At 51.0% G+C, this 17,869-nt stretch overlaps 1 protein-coding gene across 1 annotated transcript in view; it reads right to left on the minus strand.

Moving 5' to 3' along the window:
• Psca (prostate stem cell antigen) overlaps window positions 1-17,869 on the minus strand; it is a 1,185,392-nt gene that overhangs the window by 461,816 nt on the left and 705,707 nt on the right. The gene's annotated exons all lie outside the window — the stretch shown is intronic.

Raw genomic sequence — 17,869 nt, forward strand, 5'->3', positions numbered from 1 at the left:
TTGATGTCCAAGGGCTGTGCAGAAATTGGCTTTGTGGTGGTGTTGACATAGGACAGATGTCTGCACCCCCCCACTCAATCCCCCCACCCCCCCTACCCCCGCAACATTGCCTAAAGCAGGCAGGAGAGCTGGCCCTGAGAGCAGGAGAGATGGCTCTGTCCCTCACAGGCTACAGCACTTGGGAGAGCGGACCTGCATCTAGCCAGAACTAGCCTCATGCATCCCCAGTGCAGTGTGGGAGAGCTGGCCCAAAAGATCTGAGAGTGGATGAACTGGCTCCACCTCTCACCTGAGCAAAGCTCCTGGTGTACAGACATAGGAGAACAGAGGACCAGCTCAGCTACCTTCTAAGCCCAGATGTAAGGCTCTGAGTTGGCCCACCCCATCATCTGTCCCATCTAAGAACTATGGGAATACTTGAAGGTGCTGGCCCTGTAGAACTGAAGTGCAGGAGCTCTGTGATGTGGGACAGCAGTATTATCTGGGGGAAGTACCGGTGTGGCTCCAGTATTGATAGTGTAGCAGAAGCCAGAGGTCTTGAGACAGACCCCCCCCCCATGCTTACTACAAAGACCATTTGCAAGCAAAGCTGTTTGGGTAAAAGGGTAAACTGGATGACACACCACAGCTTCTACTGTGAGATTTTTTTCTTTAATTTGCATTTTTATTTTTTTATTATTTTTAATCTTTAATTATTTAAATTTCTTGGCTTTTTTTTTTTTTTTGGCAAAGAAGGTTGCAAGGGTGGAGGACAGATAAGGAGGGACAGAGAGATAAGGGAGATTGGGATGCATGATATGAAATTCACAAGGAATCAATTTAAAAATATATATAAAAAGAAAAAGAATCAGACCCTGGTGGGCCCGGGTTTGTATTTTTTCTTCTCCTGTCAACCCCTCATCTCTCCTCTCCCAAGTTAGACATTTCTGGAAAAGGGGATTCATCTTTCTGGAACCCATTTTACGCAGAATTCAGCGTGCTATAACTAGACAGACAAGGCTTAAGGATGCATATAGGGGTTTAAGTACCACTGAAGTTTAAAAGTGATCCAGAGCAGAGGGCAACAGTAGTCTGTGAATGTTCCCCTTGAGAGGAAGTCTTGAAGTTCCTTAATCTGGTTTAGCAAGCACGGAACACGACCACCCAGTGTTCCTTATGTCTTGTCTTGGGGGCCTTGAGCTGGCCCATCGGGAGTTGACCACCTGTGTATCTTGACCACTAACCCTCCACCACCATTGTCTTTATTTCGGACCTTGAGCTGGCCACCTCCTGTTCATCATGCTTTATCTTTGGGGCCTGATGGTCAGTCTCTCCTGAAGCTAGTTTCCTGCCTAAGATTAGCCCAGGATCTTGATACTCCCCATAGCTGTGGGACAAATGACCACAGAACACAAGGAGAAAATGGCCATCCATAGCCTACGGTCTGGAGACTCAGCCTGGACCTCAGATAAGAGTCCTCAGGAACTTGAGGTGTTGGATGGGCTTGGGGATGGGTTTTCATCTGAGGTTAGATAGGCAAGCTCTGCTTGGGGGTTTGCCTACTTGGGAGGGGTTGCTTAAAGCCATCCCTACCTCAAGAGCCTCATTTTCCCACTGACCTTTGTCCAGCAGCCTCCCCTTTGAGCTGTAGGGTGGTTAGGCTCTGCCTTCAGGAAAGGAAGCTTGCTGAGCCTCCGCAGGGTCAGGCTGTACTTGTTCCTCTGCCTCTTACACGGCCACTTGCTACATCAAAGCCAGCAAAGGGAATGCCAGCACGAGGAAGCCACCAGCCCCATGGTGACACGGCCTCTCCTGTCCCCAGTCCTCAGTTAGTGGCAGGTCACTGGGCAGCCTCACTCCAGAGCCAAGGTCTCATGGCAGAACTTGGCAAGGGCCATCCTGTCTCTGGCAAGTATGTTCCTTCCTGAAGAGAACCTGAAGAGAGCCAAGATGATGGTGGGCTAGCGTATTTGAGTAACTGACTCCAGAGTCATGGGACCCCAGCCTGGGACTGGCAACAGTCAGGCCTAGGGCCACAAAAGTCAGCTATACCAGGAGGCGTCCCTAAGCTGGTCGTTGTAGGGGGGCTGGGGGAGGTTTCCGTCAGAGGCCCTGTTGGGAGCTGCATGCTTGGCCCTCAGCACGTGTACTCTGCAGACGTAGAGTGGTCTGGCTATACCCTTGTGGAAGGAAATTTTCTGGGCCTCTGCAAGGTCAGGCTGCCACATGTCCTGGTGCCACAGCTAGCTATGGCCTCTCTGGGCTGTGGCTTTAGCCTGTAGGAAGAAAGGCAGGGAGGGAATGCCTGCCTGCAGGGAGGAGGGCTATTAGCAGGGCAGGGGTTTTATTTCTGCCCAGGACTCAGCCCTGTGCAGTGCCCTTCCAGGCCTCTTGCTTTTGCATGCCCGGGGGTGGGCTGCCAATGCAGACAGAGGAGAAACCAATGAGTCTGAACTGGATTTGTGGGTTCAGAGTCCCCTGTGCTGACAGCCCTCTTCAAGTGTCTCCAAGTACATCGCAGAGAGCATGCTGGGTGCTACAGATAAGCACATACTCCAGGGGTGGTGTGGGTTGACATGACTGGCTTCAGGCTTTTGACGTAAGAATTTTCTAGATGGCTCCAGTGCAAGCACATTTGCTCTGGAGTTGGGACAGCATGAGGGTAAGGGCAGGGGAAATTGGGGGGAGTCAGGATGAACCCCAAGTTCATCTACAGCCTAAGGCAGGCTCGTTCAGTCTTCTAGTCATAGGGTCCTAATCCATTATGTGGATGAGGCCAGAGGGAGTCATGGGCTGAATATTTTGTGACTCCAAAGGTTTGAATGCTGAAGTATCTATATTCCAAGAAGGGGCTTCCAAGGAAGCAAACAGACTAAATGAGGTCCTGGGGCAGGGGCTTATCTGATCTATGAGTATTTTTAAGAAGATCTCCCAGGTAACACTCTTAACATACCCCATTCAGGGGAGAGGAAATCTCTCAAGAACACAGGGAGCAGGCTCTGCGGGAGCTTCGGGACAGATGCAGCCTACCGTCCATTCAATGCCCAACATCCAGAAGAAGGAGTGTGTGTTACATTGCCTTCTGTGGGACTGTGCTAACACATAAGAGACTCAGGAGACGGGGCCCCATATGAGTGTAGGTGTGGGAAAGGGAGATGAGGGTCATCTTGAGTGTGGGCTGCTCTCTGGTAAGGATGCTATTTGAATCTCAGGAAATGCCTACTACCTAAAGTGAGCCCCAGCAAGGCGAAGAGGACCATGGGGCCAACGAGCTGCACACCAGTCAGAAGACGCTGTGAGGTCACTGGTTCCAACTCTGTCATTTGAAAAGGAAAGTGCAGAGAGAGGACACTTGCACGTGCTCTGAATTTTCACTGGGCTCCTCCTCCATGGTCAGAGGCCAGAGGGAGTGGGGGTAAAAGAGGCCAAACTTAGGGTATGTGCAAGGGATGCCAAGCAAGAAGCAGGGTGCAGGCTTCAGGGCTTGCTTGGGATTCTGAAGTCCCTGGTTGGCAGGACGTGAGCTGTGTGAGTTGAGTGAGTGAGCAAGCAAGCAAGCAAGAGTATGCCTGCACAGTGAGAGGTAGCTGTCAGCTGTCCAGAGAGCTGGCAGAGCTGGACCCTGGGGGCAGGGAGTCTCAGCCAGTTGCCATTTATGCATTGGCAATTGGAGATACCCTCAGTGCCAACATCCTACAGCAAAGGGGGAGGAAGCGAGAGCATTAGCTACCTCCACTCCCAGGAGCCTGCAAACCAGCACTCCTGGCTGGGAAGAAGAAGGGGAACCTCTTCTGCTGTGTGTACCCTCTTTGTTTGTGTGGGAACGTGGGAGGCTTTAAGGACGGGAATCTAAGGCAGCCAGTGCAATCTGGGAGGCTTGAGGTATTGGGATTCTAAAGGATGCACCCGGGCCAGGTGAGGAAAGGGCTGCTGATGTGATCCTGGGCAGCACAGATCATAGGGCCTGAGTGTGTGGGGGTAGCCCTGGTGCGTCCTGAGTGGCTCAAGTGGCTCCAACATCGGAGGCCCAACTCCCTCTCTGCACTAGAACTTGGAGTTTCTGAAAGGTCATTGTTAATCCAGCTGTGTTTGCCTCCTCTTAGGCATGCTTGCCTCCCTCAGGCCTGTGTCACATGTATAGCTTCCTTATCCACATCCTGTCTAGCACCAGCCCTGGCTTTCTAGTCCAGGCCCAGGGCATAGGACTCACTTGCAGCTGGCATCCCAGAGACGTAGGATGAAGGTTTTCTGGCTTCCGAGGACAGGTTCCCTCTGTAACTGGCCTCTTAGGAAGCCATGGCCAAGCATCGTACTCCTGCAGTTACTTGTTGACTTGCTCATCACTTATTCCATGAGTGGCATCATGCCTGGCCCTCATCTGGTGCTGAGCTACAGTAGTGCAAACCTTGACGCCATTCCTGTCATTGAGGCTGACCTATTGGAACAGACAAAAAAGCAAATGGGACAAGGGACAAGGGCACCCAGGGAGGGCCAGGAGAGGTGTGTGTGTGTGTGTGTGTTAGTTCTTGGTCCTTGAGATGGGGATATCCTGGGAGTAAGCAAGGGAATAGAGACAGGAATGCAGAACAAGGGTCTAGAGGAGAAGCTGGGCTGAGTGGAGGCTGCAGGGGAGCATCTGTAGGACCTTGGGGCACAGATGTTTGAGTCAAGGAGAGTTGGAACAGGGAGGACACTAAGCCTTGGGGGCACTCTAAGATACCAAAGCCAGGGCATGGCTGCAGGTTCATAGCACTTACCTAGTGCTTAGCTTCTCTCCATCTTTCTGCTAGGTCCTTTTCAGGCAAAGGCTGGTTTTCGTGTGTGTGTGTGTGTGTGTGTGTGTGTGTGTGTGTGTGTGTGTGTGTGTGTGTGTGTGTGTGTGTGCTCTGTATTTGTTGAGAAGAGAGACAATGAAATTATTTGGCCAAAGGTGTGATTTAGTAAAGAATGTTTTCATGACGATTATTGCCCTGTGTTATGTGAGTGGACCCCAGAAGCCATCGCAGGGTCTTCAAGAGAAGGAGGAGGCAGACAGGGTCCAGGAGATATGAGGGAGGTCAGCGATACAGAGGAGAGGGCAAGAAAACAGAAGCAGAGTAGAGACATTGAAGGGGGTAGAAGAGAAAAGGCGGGAAGAGACATGGAGGAGGGCCAGGTGGAGAGATACATAGAGGAGAGACGAAGCAAAGGCACAAAAGGGAGACATAGGAAAGGGATGTGGAGAACAGAGGTGGAGCAAGGCAGGCGGAGGGGGTGGAGAGGTCGCTGGATGAATAGAGAAGAGAGATGCAGCTGCCGCAGCCCAAGGCATGCCAGCAGCATGCGCAGGAGGCAGGGCAATGCCCTCCATGGTCTGTTAAGGGAACAAGGCCAGGAGAACACCTGGAGTCTGACTTCTGGCTCCCAAAGTGTGAGCATACATCCTGAGGTTCTAGCCATAATTTTATGCTTATTTCTGCCAGCAGCCACAGTGCTGTCTTGGAGAGAAAAGGTCGGGTAAGAAACCGGGAGCCCAAGAGCTGACTCAAGACTAGCCCTAGATTTCTGATGGCAGAAGAGAGAGACGTTGGGGCTCAAGTGCCTTGTAGTGCAAGCAGACCTCAAGTGGGGACGGGAAGCCAGAATTACTTCAGAAGCCCCACAGTACCAAAGAACTCATAGTTCCACAGGCCATAGTTATGATGCAGCCTGGCATCCTTGGGGTCCTGGATCCTAAACAGGCTATTCAGAAATGTGATAAGACCCCAAGGAGATTGGAGCAGGGGTAACACCTCTTCACTAGGGTGTTCTCAGAAGGAATAGAGTAGAGGGGAGAGAGAACAGAGGTGAGGATGCTGATACCTGATGCTCTCAGAAGACCATTCTCTAAGGTAATGTTATAGTCTATAGTTATGACCTAAACTCTCTCCTTACTATGTGTTCTTACTAGCCTGGGGTGGCTGTGTGAAGGGCAGAATTGGAGCTAGTTCAGGAGACAATGAAGTAGCTTCTATCCACGGGACAAATGGTAAGGGGCTGGAGAATCTGCAATCAGCAGGATGCATTAAGGCAGCAGCCTACAGAAAACAGGCGATGTGTCTAGCAACAAATTGACCCTGTGACTCAGCCCGGGCCAACTCTTCTTCCATTGGCCTCAGTGCCACACCTGGTGGGTGTTGACATGACACAGGCATCAAGACAGCCTAAAAGAAGATTCAGGGAGTCAGGACGCCCTGGGCTGGCCTGCACCATCTAGGGTCTCTGTGGTGCATGATCTTAACTTCTCAAGTGCTCTGGGCTGATAGCAGAGTCAGGCTGCAGTAGACACAAGGTAGGGGCTTGTATTGGAAACATCATAAGGCTATCATGGCAAGAATGAGGCTGGAAATGGAGATCTTCAGTAGGAGGGGCACTGAGAATGGACAGGTGGTGGAAATGGCCCAGGACAGGTGATTCTGATAGCAGGCTGTGTGAAGGGTGCAGGCAGCTTTTAAGTTGGTGTCCACAGTGAGCCTGAGATGTGGGTTTGAGGGTTGCGGGGAGATAATGAATTGGACTTTGGCATGAGCTGGGATGGGAACAATTAATCCAGAGAGAGGGAGGGCAGTAGCTTGCTGGCTGTACCTGGCAGCTTGCTGGAAAGCTTCTCTAATCGGCTTAGCGATTTATGCAAATCCGAGTGTGGGGTGCTTTGATTGGCTTGTGGGAATTGTCCAGCCACCAGTCCTAATTTTCTCCCAGCACCCTGCTCTGAGCATGGCTCCCTGATGAGATCCCTCAGCCAGGACAGGATTTTAAACATAATTAGGACCAGAGCCAAAGGAGATTTCCACAGGACAAAGTGCCTAGGGCTAGGCCACCCTGCACCAGCAGTAGGGTGTGTGGGCTGCTCTGAAGGTTACACTAGGAAGCAGGAAAAGGAGGACCTTGCTCCTGACCGATCCCAGAATCCTCACATAGACTGAAAGCTGATCTTCATGGCAGCCTGAGCCCTGATCCTGGACAAACAATAACTGCTTCCATCAAATACCAAGTCCTAACTCTATTCCCATACTGAGCTCTGGCTGGCACTGGTCACACACTGAGCCCTGACCCTGTGGTAGGTCATTGGACACAGGAGGTGACCTACCATCCAATACAAGTGAGTCTGTAGACATGAGCAGGCCTGGATCTGAGACAGACTTCCGACAAATGCTCCAGGTGGAGCCCATACCCCATCAGGTAGAGCCTCAACCTCCAAACGAGAGCATATTATGGATGCCCAAACCTTCCTGTAGTCTTCTGGCTTGGTGACAGGAACCAATCGTAAGATATTTGCTCACCTCTGTGTAAGTGATATGGCAGCTATATATTGTACACTCTGTGGGGTTTGCACTGAGGCAGAGGGGCAGGCCTTCATTTAACTTCTACCAGGTGTTTTGGTCATTCTTTCATGGCCTGACATGGGTGGCTTATGACCAATAGAAGCTAATTGTCCATAGAGCAGCCAAGGTCTGGAGGCCACAGATGCTGTGTCTGACAAGGGCTGTTCCCTGGGTAGAGAACAGTGACATCTCATACCATGTCTTCACATGGTGAAGAGGGAGGCATGTCTCGGGTTTCTTAAGAAAGTCTCTCATTCCACTCTTGAGGGCCCTAGTCACCAGAGGGCCTATCTCTCCATGAGAATTTGGGATCACATACACATCTAAGCCACAGCACTAGCCAGCCCCAAAGATATCTTCTCAATGAATGATTTGGAAAAAATCTGTCAGTAGATGAACACTAGTGGAAAATGTGACTCTGTAGGAAGTGTGGTCTCTGACCCTTGTTAAAACATACAGCAGGTTAATCCTGGGGGCACCACCTGGCCTGGGTTACACAAGAGATGAGAAGGAAGAATGGGCAAACCCTGGCTCATCACCGCCATACATCCCTATTGGATCGCATCTGCTCAAATAAGACCTGCCCTGCCTCTGCCTGCCCCACAGTTGTCTGTGGCTCCCCAGTGTGGGGCCAAGATGACAGTCTCCTAGTTGACACACTTATTATACACCAGGATGACTAATTGGTTACGGGAAGAAAGTACTAAAAATGTATATTTATTTTCTTTCTTCCTTCAAAATTTCCAGTAGGTGTGTGCTCCAGTGTACTGTGTAGCCAGTGGGGCTCTGGGCCGGGCTTCCTGGAGCAGGAGGAAGGGGAGGGCTCGTTTGACTGATTGACAGTGACTGAAGACAGGGCTGGGCGTTTGGAGAGGGAGAGCAGCAATGGGTGCTAGAAATCTTGCCCATGGCTGTAGGCTCAACCTTCTGCAGCCTCTGGGGCAGTGAGGGTTTTGTCCTGGGCTGTCCCATTAGGAACAAGACTGGGTGCTGGTGGTCCTTCATCCACCAGATCCCTAAGAGCTACCAAAAGGAGAAGAGATGGCCTATAGTTCTCCCAGTCTGGGAAAGCACTGCAGCCTGAAGGTGACATCCAGCAGAGACATGGGCACAAGTATGGGAGTCTTCCAAGTATGCAAAGGGTGGCAGCGACACCTGTGGGTGTGGACCAAGCATGGTAGTAGGTACCCACAGCAGACTTCTGCTAAGGCAATGTGTGACACAAGCCCCCAGCTGCCGTCCTACCTGTACACCTGGATTTGACCCAACCAGGTTATGACCCCAGAAACGGACAAGCTGTTGTTCTCAGCACATACCGGATCTCTTGTCACAGTAGGCAGGTGGGTGAGGCAGAGCAAACTGCAAGCTCACCCTTGCTCGAGAACAAAAGGGGCATGTGGACAGGGTATGACAGGGGCTCCTTGCCCCTGACCTTAAAGCTCATCCATCTGGCTTTCAAAATAATGGGAGGACTTCGTTCAGCATCTCGTGGCTGATTCAGCTCACTGACCTGATCACTGTCTCTAACCGGAGCACAGACACTGGACCCTCAGTTTGGAGCTGAGCCACTAGATGTCAGGGCCCAGACATCCATAGCATGGTCCCTCTGAAACCAGGAGAGGTATCCTTTGCCTGCTCCCATGGCCTGCTGGCATAGTGCTATTTAGTTCCTCAATATGCTTCTCTGGGCCTTGGAATGAGATTGCTGTGCTTGCTGGGATCTGTGTGTGCATGTATGCCTGGATATTCCTCATATTGTTCCTTTAGACAATAGGATTCTGGATGTGGAGGAAAGGGCACAGATATAGACCTGTGATTTTTCTGTGTGCTTCGAGGGCCTCCTGTTCCTGAATACCTCTTTCTCTGTCTTCCAGGACCAGCAAGAGGCAGGGGGACTTAAGGCTGGATGCTCCTAGAAGCCACATCAGTGTCCAGTCCCTGTGCAGCATTGCTGTGAGCCGCTTAGTCCTCCAGTGGCTCTAAGCAGATAGGAGTCTGACCTTCAGTGTCAGATGACTAAGCTCCAAAGGGGTCAGTCACAAGGAGGCCAAGGATAGGAGCAACAGAGAGAAACCAGAGTCATGAGTGTTAGTTCCAACCTTACCCCTTGTCTTACTGGCTGTGTAAGCCAAGCAAGCAAATTAACCTCTCTGAGCCTATTTCTTTACCTGCGAATTAGGGATAATAGCAGGAACCTGTCCCAGAATACGGATTACATGCAATAATTAATCTGGCCGAGGGCCTAGCTCAACAGTGGAAATCACTGTTGTCCTGAAGATGCTTGAAAGATGGGCAGTGTCTCATCTAAGCCCCTCAGCCTCGGACTGTCATCTTTCTGGGTGGGGCCTGGCTGTTTGTCACACAGTTCCACCACAGTCTGAGACACACTGAGACCTAGAAAGTTGAGTTTCTTTCATTCCCCATTGACGTGACTCACTTAGTTAGCAGATCTTCATTTTTTTTTGTTTTGTCCTGATAGTCAATCTCCCCCCACCACACACACACCAAAAACAAAACAAAAGGAAGAACTACCACCAAGTCCCTTCCCTGTTCTTGACCTGGGCTATCCCCTTGGTGCATAGTTAACTAAGGAAAGCCCAGGGGACCCAGAGGCTAAGCCATCTGCCAGTATGCAGCCACATCACCTGGGATAAGCAGTCTGTCCGAAGTATGGGAGAGCTACGAGAAGAGAGAATGGGTCTGGGGCCACAGAAGCTGCCATCTTGTGAGCTACCTGTGGCCTTCCTGAGGCACTCATGATAGAGTCTAGTCTGACAGGAGCCTGGTTCTCAGGAGACAACCTGTCCCCAGGCACAGCATGACTGAGCAGCTCTGCAGTTTGCATGCCCATCTTTCCTCTCCCTGATGATGTCTGCTGGGCCATTGTACAGGCAGCCCCTGGAGTCCCTCAGGGAGCTGTTTGCCCCAAAGGTGGAGGAGGGCCGCGTCCCCTGCTGTTTTGTTCACAGGCTGTTGCTGCCTTCATGATGCTCACGCCTGGCCTTAGGCACAGATGCTCAGACAGTGGGAAAGTGAAGAGGCCCTTGTTTCTAGCCGGAGGGAGTCTGCACATTGGCCTCAGCAAGCTGCCCCAGGCTCAGGCTTTGTGCTTTGGCCTTCAGAACTGGGGAGAAGAAGGCCCTAAGGCAGTCTCTGACCCAGTGACCCCAAGCGTGATAGCAACCACAACCTCCTCATAGCTAGTCAGCACAGCTGAAGCCTGCAGAGCCCTGGGGGCTCTGTGGTGGGACAGCAGCCACCAGCCAGCCTTCTTCCCACAGGCATTCCCTAGGGCAGGTTTCCCCAAACTAGTTCCTTCACAAAAGAGGCCCAGCTCTGTCACCCCCAGGGTGCTGACAGATACTCAATATGTTCTGTAATCCCAGTGGTTGTCCCATTTGCAGTGGCCTCAGGGAAGGACAGGGGACATCAGCTTCAAGGATTCAGTTCAGAGCCTTTCAAGGATGAGATGGGGGGGGGGGTGACAGCCCCTACGGCCCAGAGCCCAGGAAAAACAGGAGCTGCTGGGGTTGGATTGCATGCAGGCTTCAGGGACATGGATGACAATGGAATTTTCTCAGAACTTGACTAGCCTATAGGGTGGCATGGGGCTAGAGTCATTCTGGGAAGTCCAGGCTCTTCCTTTGGACCCTTCTGAACCAGAGGACATGTTGCAGGCTTCTGGCTGTAGCAGGAAGCCACCCAGGGGCCTTCTAGCCTTCACCAAGTTCTCAGCTGCAGAGGACCCCTGCTGGAATCTAGACACCAGGAATCAGCCATCTTGAAACCGACCTTCAAGTGAGGAGATGACCTTTGATGCCACTTATGGCCTTGGCTTGCAGCAGAGTTGGGTCCATGTTCTGTGTGTCATTCCAGGCACAAGCGACATCTGGTTATGATGGGATCTCCCCAAATTCAGGAGGGATTGGGCTTGGAGGAAAGGTCAGAGTTGGAGCTGCCTAAACGGAAGCAACATGAATATGTCAAGGTTGAGGTCATGTGATTCCCTTGCAGCACTGTTAGGAGACCCTGTCTGCAGCTCTCAATTACCTTGCCACAACTGAAGACTCAACTCCAGCTTGTCCTCTGAGAGAAGCCTAAAGGTGGCCAGGGGTAGACAGACCAATTCAGAATCTCATGGGGTATTGGCCTGAGTCTGAAGTCAAGTGTGTCTCCCTCCCAGTTCCCATTATTCCATCTCAATAAGCCCATGGAAACATCTAGAAGAACAAAATGATCAGGAGGAATTCACAGCATTGCCTCTCTGAGGGAAATTTGCCCAACAGCAGGCATGGCCTGTGAGATGAACGTTTGGCAAAAGACAGAATGACATTCTTCAGATGGGTCTTCCTTATTAGACCCTTCTGTAAGATGGGGACATGAAATCACGGTCCCAGGAAAGGCAAGGGAGATGGGTGGTAAACATGTCCAGTCATGTAGTTTAAGCTAAAACCCTGAGATAGTGCCAATGACATTGTGCTACATGTCCTGCTTCTGGGGAGATAAACATCCACACTAAACAGTCAGAAGTTTACTGTGGCAGGTAAAGGGCTTCAGGATACTGCTTGCTAAGTGCTGGATTCCCTACCCCTTCCAGCACTACAGCACACACGTGGTTGCTGGGAGACCATGGCTGCACTGCTATGTTGCTATTTGTCCTATATAGTTTTGCTGACCACCATAGAGGTGTCAGGGATGCAGCCATGACTGGATAGATGCAGGCTGTCCTTATAGAGCTAAGCAGCAGGAGCAGGAACTGGGAGGCCAGTGGGGCTTCTGTCCCTGCTGCTGGCTGTAGTGAGATAGTCCTTCTGTGGCACTGCGGCCCCATAACTAAAACTGGCCACTTCTATGCTCCATCTTCTGTCCTGGAGGAACTTAGAAGCATACACCTGTATAAGAGATAAAGACATGGATCGCTACTATGACACATAGCTGGCCCTAGTCAGGGGCCTAACCCTAAGAGAATGGCTGCTTCCCCCACAGACCAACCAGACAGAGGACCTGAGTCCCTGGGAGATGAGACCCCCAAGGAAGACACTGTAGACCTTTTAGCCTAACTGACTGCCTGACAGCAGCCTTTACACCACAAGCTCAGAGCGAACCCAGCTCTTCTCTGTCCTTGGGAACAGCTAAGGAAGCTGCAACCGGAGCTCCATCTGAAGCTCTGCAATGCAGCGGGAATGCCCTGGAGTCCTGGTCCTCCACTGTGTCCCTGTTGAGAAGATTACCATGGCCAGGTTAGGTCTGCAACTCTGGTAGACACTGCATGTAGACTCTGGGATATTCACTCTTGGTCCTGTTTGAGCCTTTTCCTGCCCTGCCCTGCCCGGGGGGGGGGGGGGGACCCGCACACCTTTAGCTGTCACATTGCTACTACAGTTACATATGAACTGTCCCACAGATATAGGCACAGGAAGTCATGAACCAGGTAGTCCAAGCCCACTCCTCCTTCCCTCAAGCCCTTCTACCTTCTCTGACCCACACCACCCTCTTCAAAGACATTTCAACACCCAGGTTGTCAGTATCCCACCTTGGCCATCTCTACTCTCCAAGACTCAGACAGGAGGGACTGAGTCCCCTCTGAGAGGCCAAAGGTGTTGTGTGAGACTGGGAGAGACCCAGCAGCAAGTGTGCTTGGGTTCAGGACATGCCCAGTGCTCTAGCCCAGTTAGAGCCATTAGACAATCAGTGAACAGATGCTACCAGAAGAGTCAGGTTGGGAAACAGAGGAAAAGCCAAGTGTTGTGTGACTTCCTGCTGAGCAGGCTGACACAGGCATGGGGATTCTGAGGTGATAGATGGGCCCAGTGGGTGCTGTTGAGAGAGTTGCTGAGCTCACAGGAGCCAGGGGCCTTGGCCAGTATTGCTGAATGGATCTCCAGCCTTGCCAGCTGGGTGGCAGCCATGCCGACCTGGCCCGTTGTCTCTCACAGATGGTCTCTGTGAACAGAGGATGGAGAGACAGCAGCTGATATATGTGAGCCAGGTGACAGGGCCCAGCAACACTTATAAAGACCCTCCCACAGTCAGGCTGGTGCCTGAGGCAGATAGGTGACTGTGAAAAAAGTGGGCACTCACATGTTTCCTGGGACCCCAAGGCCCACTCTGACGGTATGTATTATAGTATATACTATAGGAGCATGTCTCAGCAGACTATTCCAAGCCCTTTGTTCTCTAACATACCACCCTACTGTCGAGTCTTCACACTTTAGCATATGCCAGCACAGGCCTGGAAGGAGTCTTTCTGAATGTGTGCAGGCTTGAATAGAACTCAGAGCAGCCATTGGGTTGAGTAGTAAGTACCCCCTCCTCTTCATGTTTACCTGGATCCTCAAAATGTGTTCTCACATAGAGAGAGGGTTTTGGCAAACAGAAAGAGTTAATCTGGTCTCACAGTGGATTTGGATGGGTCCTAAAGCCAACCAATGTCTGGTGTCTTTACAATGAGGGCAGGACACAGGGAGACTCTTTGCCCTTGAAACCGAGAGAGGCCATGGACAGAGCTTGCATCAAAGCTCCAGAGGAAGCCACACCAGCCATAGTCCCATCCCCAGCACAGCCTCCTGATCTGCCAGGGAACATATGTCAGCTATATCAGACCATTGAGTTGTGGGAGTTTGCCTGGCCCTTGGAGTCAAGCTCGGAACTAAGGAGGACCCAAGACACACCACAGGGAAGCTAGCCCACATTGTCCATCAGAACTGGCTAACATGGGCTGCATGATGACAAACTGTACCTCAAAGCTGAAAGAAACAAGGACTCAGTCTCATATCTTTGGGAGTCAGCAGGGTCCCCCCATTCACCACAGTATTCAGGGACCACTGCTGGCTCCATAGCCACACCTCTAACATGCTGCATGGTTTAGCTGAGGGTGGAGTATATTCTGTCCTAAGGACTTACCATGCCACTCTGCACCTAGTGCACAGCAAATGCCACCCACCACTTGCCACATGACTCTACTCAACCAAGAGAGGTGAGAAAGCCAGTTGTCTTGTAAAGACGAGGGACCTAACAACCAAACACTAATGTCTACTTCAGTCACTGAGAACAGACAACCTCCCTGACCCCAGGATCTTGAAATCTCCAGTTACTGGCACATTGTACCTAGTACTTCCCTGTGCATGGCTGTGAGAATGAATGCTAGAAACAGATAACTTGATTTGAATCCCAGTTCTGCCACACAAAGTTTATTTCAGTCCATGAACATTGTCCCACCAAAAAAGATGGAAAGATGGAGCATATATGTGTGTATAAGTGTATGGATAAACGGTGGATAGATGATGGATGAATATATAGGTGACAGATGGATAGGGGATGTGTGGGTGGAGGATACATGGATGGAAGAATGGAAGGATGGATGGACAGATGGATGGATGGATGGATGGACTGATTAGTAGCTGGGCAGATGGATATATGAGTGGATTGATAGGAATTGATCAACATAGACAAATGGATGGATATAGATACATGGGTGGATGGAGGATGGACAGGTAAATGTGTGTATGCACAGATGGGTAGAGGATGAGTAGTAGATGGAGGATGGATGGATGAGTGGGTAGATGTGTGCATGGATGGACAGATGGCTAAAGGATGGAGGATGCATGGATGGATGGTAGATAGAGGATAGAAAGAATGGACATCCACAGTATGGACATGTGGATGGTTAAGTGGTTAGCTGAATGTGTGGATGATGGATAGATTGATTCATTAATTGCTTGCTGTGTGCCAGATGTTTCTGTGAATTAGCTAATTGAATTCTGTGTCATTGTGTTCTATAATGCAGTCTATAATTTACAATCAAGGAAGTTGGTTTCAGATATCCATGTGAGGCCATACTACAAGTAGAAAGTGATAGAGGTGTGTCTCTGTGTGGGTAGAGGGAGGAGTTGGCAGCCAACCTTCCCAAGTCCGCCTCTCAGCTCCATCACTAGGGAGCTGTAGAATTTTAGTGAGGCAACTTGATCTTTCAACTTTCAGGTTATGGATATTGCCACCTGAAAATTGTATATTCCTTAGAAGAATTTTGTATTAATTGATTTTTATGATTCCATTTTTTTCCATAGGACATTTGGTAGGAGAGAAAGCTGGAGAAGAGGAAATTGATAGACGGTAGGAGACTGAGATAGACCCCATGTGGGCCATAGATATGCTCTGAGGGGCTTAGGCATGGGGTAAGGGAGAGAAATGGTAGCCTGGCAAGTGTGCTTGCCATGACCTGTTTTCTAAGGCAACCTGGGTGAAGGGCAGGGTGACCTTCCTATGTGAGGCCCCACCCAGGTACCTATTCATAGTGCTGGGTCTTTTGTTCTTTCAGGGGGCAGTAGCATAGAACTGGTGTCACCTAGCAGGACAGTGGCATCCTGCCTTAGATTTAACTGGGGTGATGGGGGGCAGCTAGATCCCAGGTCATTCCAAGGTGAGGGAGTAGATGGGGACCAAGTGTTGGCAGGAGCCACACAGCTAAGGTATATGACAGTAGAGAGTCTCATGGGTGAATGCGAAAAGCTTGTTGGAGAATACTACAGTCTAGGATTCCAAGTCCACAGCCTTCTCAAGAGGGCAGAGAAAAGGAGCCAGCAACACCAGGGTGGGCAGGTGTGAAGGGGGCCATGGGGGAGTGATGGCTATGGGGACACAGGGTATGGGAGAAGTGAGGGCCAGAAACCGTCAGGTGGAGAGAGGCAGAAGTGGCGGTGTAGAAAGTTGGGAAGACAGGAAGCAGAGAATCCCCAGGTTGAAGGAAGTGTGAGCCATAAGCGGTGAGCTATCCAGGGGAGAGAGGTCGGAGGGGACGGGAATTCCAGGTATCTATTTCTGGGATTCTCCTAGGCACCGGTTTCTGTTTGGGACAGACTCCTGTTCAAACTTCGCTTTGCTTATGCGACGCTCAGATTTAGGTGAGGACTCTGTATTGTATCCCAGTGACCTGATTGAGGGAATATTGGGGAAAACATTGGGATAGTGAGTGGACAAAGGATCTGGAAGCTGACACAGCAGGCCCTAGGTTCCTCTGTTTTCCTGTGCCATGGGTGGTTCCGGGAGCATGAGAGACTCTTGCTCTGTTATTGTTTCATGAAGACAGTTCTGGCTACTGGGGTAGAGAAAAGAACTATGCTTGGGGTGGGGTGGGGTGGGGCTGTTCCAGAGTCACTGAGTGGGTAACTCTCTGTGATGGACAAGGTAATGGCGGAGCTGGCATACACTGTTTTCAGGCGTCAGGTGGGGATAGGGGACTGTCTCAGAGAAACCAGAGTAGAGAGTGAGGACCAACAAGCCCAAAACCCTATGGTGAATGTCTCGGCCTTTGAAGGCCTGCTACCCAGGCGCCACCAAGGGCAGAAAAAGACAAGTTCCCCCAGGAAACTGCGTCTTCCTTCCACTGCAGAGAGTCCTTTCCAGAGGCATTCCATTCCTGGAGCAAAAGGGAGGCTAGGCGCTCCAGAAGCTGCAGAAGGAGGCAGCTTCACAACACCGGGAGGTCCTGAAGCGGCATCTTGCATCTTTAGCTGGTTACTCTGGTCCTGCTCAGGGTCTTTGTTTGACCAGAGCCTGTTTCTTCAGATTCCATTCTTTTTCTACAAAAAGGAAGTATCGCAGAAGACCCAAAGCCACAGCGACTCGCCTCCAACTCATTTCGCAGTCCAATTATCTAAATTATTGCTTTGCCCTGGCACAAAAGGAGGAGGCGCGATTTAGAAGTCGCTGGGAGATAAGTGCTCAGTTGCCTCCCCTGTCAACAATGCATAATAATTTTGATCAGGCTCTCATCATGTTGTGATAGCAGCCACAATGGCTGCAACCCGGTCTCTGGGGACTTTATTTTTAGCTCCAAAATCACAAAGGAGGAGCCAGGAGGAGACTTCACATAAGGCAGACTGGGCTTTTGAATGCTGCCTCTGCAAGACAAGCCAAAAACTGGGATTGGCTTCTGGAGACCAGAGAGCTAACTGGGAGAGAGAATGGGAAGTTCCCGGGGCTAGAGCAGGAGGCCTCACATTGACTTGTGTGGAATAAGTATCTCTCCTGGAGATTGTAGCTGTATCTCCAGCCTGGCCAGGGAGGGAGAAAGGGACATGTGGCCACTGTCCCAGGGACATTTATTTCCAGCTGAGCAGCCCAAGCCTACAAGAGAGAGAAGGAAAGGTAACATCTGAGGTGAGAGAGCCTCCAGGAGGAGGCAGCGACCGCCCTGAGCCTGGAGCAAGTTTGATGGTCACAGATGGAGTGGATAAAGAGGAAGGGGATTCTGGGTGGGTGCAACTGTAAATATTAAGGCCCGGGTAGCCAAACAGAATGGGGGAGGCATGGGCCTGGTCCAGAAGGGAGAGGGGTGGACAGATGAGGAGATGGACGGAAGTGTAGGTTATTCAGCTGCTGGTGGTAGCGAGGGACAGTGGGAAGGATGTGAGTCTACAATGGATCAGCTGGTACTGATGTTGGATCAAGGACATCATTTCCAAGGTGGTGTGTCAGCCTGTGGCTGAGGGGCAGTAGAGGATGTGGGGGGGTATTGGTTTGGGGTCCTCACTTAGAAGGAGAGAGTG

Source organism: Phodopus roborovskii, unplaced genomic scaffold (genome assembly GCF_943737965.1).
Source record: "Phodopus roborovskii unplaced genomic scaffold, PHOROB, whole genome shotgun sequence".
NCBI classification, from domain to species: domain Eukaryota; kingdom Metazoa; phylum Chordata; class Mammalia; order Rodentia; family Cricetidae; genus Phodopus; species Phodopus roborovskii.